The sequence below is a fragment of the Arachis ipaensis genome, chromosome B06 (assembly GCF_000816755.2).
Source record: "Arachis ipaensis cultivar K30076 chromosome B06, Araip1.1, whole genome shotgun sequence".
Lineage (NCBI taxonomy): Eukaryota > Viridiplantae > Streptophyta > Magnoliopsida > Fabales > Fabaceae > Arachis > Arachis ipaensis.
In genome coordinates, this window is record NC_029790.2 from 118396838 (window position 1) to 118402071 (window position 5234).

The following is a 5234-nucleotide window of genomic DNA, read 5'->3' on the forward strand; positions in this document are numbered from 1 at the left end:
ACAACTTGTGAGTTTTTTTAAGTTGTATTGTATGCATGGATGTACGTTACATAACAAAAGTATTTTAGAGCGGTATTGCGGTTTAAAGTTTTAAACAGGCTCATATTTTAGTATTAAATAATATAAGAGTCCTTGTAATATCCGAGCTATCAGAGTCGCGCAGCCGGAAGTGTGAGTTTTGATAGTTAGGGTGTTACATTTTGAAGCATGTTTACCGGCGGTTGCAAACCGCCGCAATCTAGGTTAGATTTTTTTTAATTTAAGATTATTTTCGACGGTTTAAAACCGCCGCTAAATTTAAAAAAAAAGTATAAAAAAATTTGTTTTTCTATAAAAATTGTGGTTTTTTTAAATATTACAGATATATTTGTTGTGATTTTTGGATTTTTTAATATTTTAAGTCTTAATATTTTCAGGCCTAGAATCTAAACCTGCGACAAAAACAAATAAATTATCTGCAAAACAAAATAATATATTTATAAAATATCAATAAAACAAATCTCTTGCAAAGAGTTGTATAGTCAAATTCAACTAACTGTTTACTTCAAACCAAAAAATTCCTATCCTAATATACTATTTGTCCCTCTATCATTCCACGGAATTCATCCCTACAGTGATGTCTAATGGCAGCTCCTCACCCTGCCGTTGAAATAGATTTCTCAAAGCACTCTTCATCGCCTGCCTCTTTCTTTTCTCTGCTGCTACTTCATCCTCGATTGCTTTTCTTTTCAACTTTTCGGCTTCTAGCTCTGTCTGCAGTTCAAGCAACTTCCTCCGGGTCTCCTCTACTTGGACTCTATTGCCCGATGAATGCGAATTCAGACCGAAGAGTTGACTAGGAGTCGATCCGAAATCCACACCATGCACTCTACCCGATTTCTCTTTTTTAAAAACTTGAGCAATAGAATTATTTTGAGACAACACTTTAAAAGGCTCATCCTGTTGCTCAATCTCCTCAAGTCTTTCCATATGTATTTTTTAAAAGAAATATTATTTCCCAATAGAGAAGGTAAATTTTAGCAAGACTAATGATAATTTTTTTAGTATTTTTACAATATGGCTGATAACCATTGTCGTAAAATAATTTTAAAATGATTATGAGTCGAACCTAATCTCTTTAAATTATACTTTTTACGCACTTTTAAATAGGGTAATAAAACGGGCTGGCCTGGTCCATTTAGACTTGCCCCGTTTAAATCCGCTTTATTATGGACAATATTTTTTTAGTTCGGGTCATTTATGGTCAGTTCGATGGGTTAAATGAGTTGGCCCATTTACTCTTATTTTTTTAAAAAATATTTTGACAAAAGATATCACTCTTAGGCCAAAAATCTTAAATAAACAGTTTTTTTAGTTGATTGGTCAAATTTTTAGGTCGGATTGAAAAAAATATTGGCTAAAAGTGTTACTTTTTAAGAAAAAAATGTAAAAAAATAAACGGGCCACCAAAACCTGCAGGCTAGCCTGTTTAACCTATCATTTTTTTCAAGTTAATCGGACTCAATCCATTTATCCCAAAATTTAAACAAGCTTAATTTAGAGAAAAAATCCGTCCATTTGAATGGATAATGGACTGACCTGATGGATTTAGCCCATTTTGACGATCCTACTTTTAAACCAGTAAGCTACTTAAATTTTGTTTTTGTTGTGTTATATTCTATATGGAGATTGAGAGGTCTTTGATGCATAAATTTTTACCTTAACTTGCTTCTCATAATCATATATCTACTACGAAAATGAATCATCTCAATTTTTTTTCTTAATTCTTTTGTAAAATGTGATCTTTCACCATTTAACTTCTTTTCTTATGGGTTTTCTCTTGATCTTATTTAAAAAGAATATAACAAAAGATCATACTTTAAAAAAAAATTAAAAAAAATTGAAATGGACTTTTTTGAAACATTGAAAAAAGTTATCTATTGAGTCATTTATAGAATAAGAAATCTTCTTCTTATTAAGAACTCAACGGGACCCCCTCGAATTCATCAACAAAAAGAGTGGATCCCTGTTGAGTTCTTCTTACACGTTCATTTTGCAAACTCAATTCATCTGATTACTACAGGGATGAACCCAATCCGGAATATGAACCATAAAAGAAAATACCAATTAAACCGATCACAGGAATACCAGTTACAGTACCTATTATCCAAAGAGGAATCCTTCCAGTAGTATCGGCCATTTATCCCACTTTCCTCCACATTTGATCAGGTAGTCATGCTAGTGACATAAACAGTCATAGATAATTATTAAATTATATCCTTCCGAATGGGATAAGAGAATTCCGAATACGTATACGTATTTATTCCCTTTCTTCTATTAATTGAAGAAATAATTTGAAAATAAAACAGCAAGTACAAAAATGAGTAATAACCCCCAGTAGAGACTGGTACGATTCAATTCTACATTTTGTTCGTTTGGGTTTGATTGTGTCGTAGCTCTATAATTCGGATTAGGTTTATCGTTGGATGAACTGCATTGCTGATATTGATCCCAAAAAAGAAACAGTGGGTACTGCTAGTCCGTGAACAGCCAACCATCGTACTGTAAAAATTGGATAGGTCCTATCTATGGTCATTGGAGCCTCCTAAAAAGATCTACTAAATTCATCAAGTTGGTCCAAAGGATCAAAACGGCCAGTTATTAATGGAATTCCTTGTCGGTTCTCCGTAAAATACTCGTTTGGCCGAGGGCTTCCAAAAACATCGTAAGCTAAACCCGTGCTGACAAATAACCAACCCGCAATGAATAGGGAGGGTATAGTAATGCTATGAATAATCCAGTATCGAATACTGGTAATAATATCAGCAAAAGAACGTTCTCCGGTGCTTCCAGACATGTTGAGCTCCACATATTCTTGTACAGTCAAAGGGGGATCGATTCCATAAAAGATGAGAGCAGTAAGTAGAAATTTACTGAGAATCATCCTTGTTAGATCGTCAATATTGTACCCAGGGTGTCTTTCGAGTATACCGAATCAGTATAGCTATCCTTCTTCGGACACAGCAACGAAATTAAAAGATTCGTGCTGAGATCAAGTACTAGATTCTTTCTAACTTGCTTGTTGGTTGTATCAATGCAATGTACTCAATACAAAATTCCGCAAAGTTTAAGAGTCTAATGGATCTTTATAGTATAAGATGAAGGTTCTCCACATGTTATTAATTAATATATATTCAATATTAGCTTCGGATTACAAACCAAAGATCAATTAAATTGTGACTCCCATGGACTGACTTGTATTTGTTTTTGATAATTCATGACATAGATTCTCCTATTTTATTTCTCCAATTCAATTAGATGCCAAATCCGGAAAGAGTGGTTGTGGAAGATGTTTTCTTGTTGTTACCCCCCTTTTTTTGAAGAAAGAGTTGAATTGGTTAGTTATCCAGTAAAGTAACAAGAAAAAAAATAGCAGTAATAGATACTTTCTATTTGATGACAGAAAAAAAAGACTCTTTCGTGGTTGATAGAGTTTTCTTTTTAAATAAGATATGGAAAGACAAAAAAACTGCGGAACCCGAGTTTGAGGGATGGGATCTCATATCCTTTTTCTTCTGTTGTAGTATAGTAAAGGAATGGAATCCACGACTAAATCTAATGATAAAAAAGTGAAAGGGCATTCTAAGGTAACTCGTTTTTTGTTTTAAATAAAAAAAATCGAACAAATTACATACAATAAAAAAGAGGGGGGCCCGATTTTTCCGATTTTTTTCCATAGAAATTCAAGAATTAAGTTAAACAACAAAGTTCTTTTTTATTATTATAATTTTAATTATTTTATTAATATCTTTTTTTAATTCTTTATTTTAAATTATTAAATATTTCGAAATAGAACTGAATAAATATTCTATTTTAGAATAGAAAGAAGAAATATAAATATTCTAGAAACTAGAAATAAAAAAATAATTTGAAATTCTTTTTGGATTATTTTACTCAACTTACGAGTTGCTCAAAAAATCTGTTGATTTTGAACCATAGGATGGATAGTTGTCATAGGTGATGAATTGATTTCTTACCGATGTCACTCTATTTTTGTTCGTCTATAATGATTGATAAATCCACAAATCTCAATTGTATTTCTCAAATGGTATCTTTTTCTTCTTCTCCTATTCGATTGTATTTCCTTGGAAACTTAGGGAAGTGCTTTGTAAACATACGTATAAAAAGAACTTATTTCATTTAGTTTATTTATGCCCACTATAACTAGTTATTTCGGTTTTCTACTAGCGGCTTTTAGCATAACCTCAGCTCTTTTTATCAGTCTGAGTAAGATACGACTTATTTGATTTTCAAATTGGAATTGAATTAGAGATTTTCTAATACTACTAGATATTCTTGAGTTCTTTATCATGTTAATTTCCAATTCTTGCTTGATCATTGAGATTCGTGGTCAATACAGATTAATTAATATTTAGTTTAAGTATAAAGGATATATATTACCTCCCCTTTTCCTTCCCTTTCAAACAAAAAAGAATGATTGAAGTTTTTCTATTTGGAATTGTGTTAGGACTAATCCCTATTACTTTGGCTGGATTATTCCTAACTGCATATTTACAATACCGACGTGGTGATCAATTGGACCTTTGATTAATTAACATCTCGTTTGTTTAGTGATGTTTATTGACCTCCTATTTCTTTTCTTTGTTTTAACCACAATCCCCAGGAGGTCAAATTCAGCCTTTAAACTACTGTTTAATTATTTCATTGTCATTCTCAATATAACAAGAATGGAATCACGCTCTGTAGGATTTGAACCTACGACATCGGGTTTTGGAGACCCACGTTCTACCGAACTGAACTAAGAGCGCTTATTATTTATTTTTTTTTAATAACATAATAATATTATATTAATAAAATATTATTAAATTTTAAGTGACCCCAATACATCTTGCTTGCATATACCATATACTATATATAAATATTGATATATATGTATCTCCAATTTGAATCGGTCTCAATTGATCCCTTGTTACTTCTCCTACGATAAGTATTAGTTCGAGATAGGGATGACAGGATTTGAACCCGTGACATTTTGTACCCAAAACAAACGCGCTACCAAGCTGCGCTACATCCCTTTCAATTGGTTTCCTGTGTCATTGTAAAGAATCTTTGTCTTGTTTTCCACATTTTCTCCGTTGTATATATATTATATAATATAAAATAATATATAATATAATTAAGAATATAAAAATTCTTATATTCTAATCAGAAAAATTTTAATATAATAATCAAAG

The 5234-nt window shown here is 31.7% G+C and overlaps 1 non-coding gene across 1 annotated transcript; it reads right to left on the minus strand.

The window, feature by feature from the left end:
• On the minus strand, positions 4735–4808 carry TRNAW-CCA. The gene has a single exon. It is a non-coding gene; the product is annotated as a tRNA-Trp (tRNA).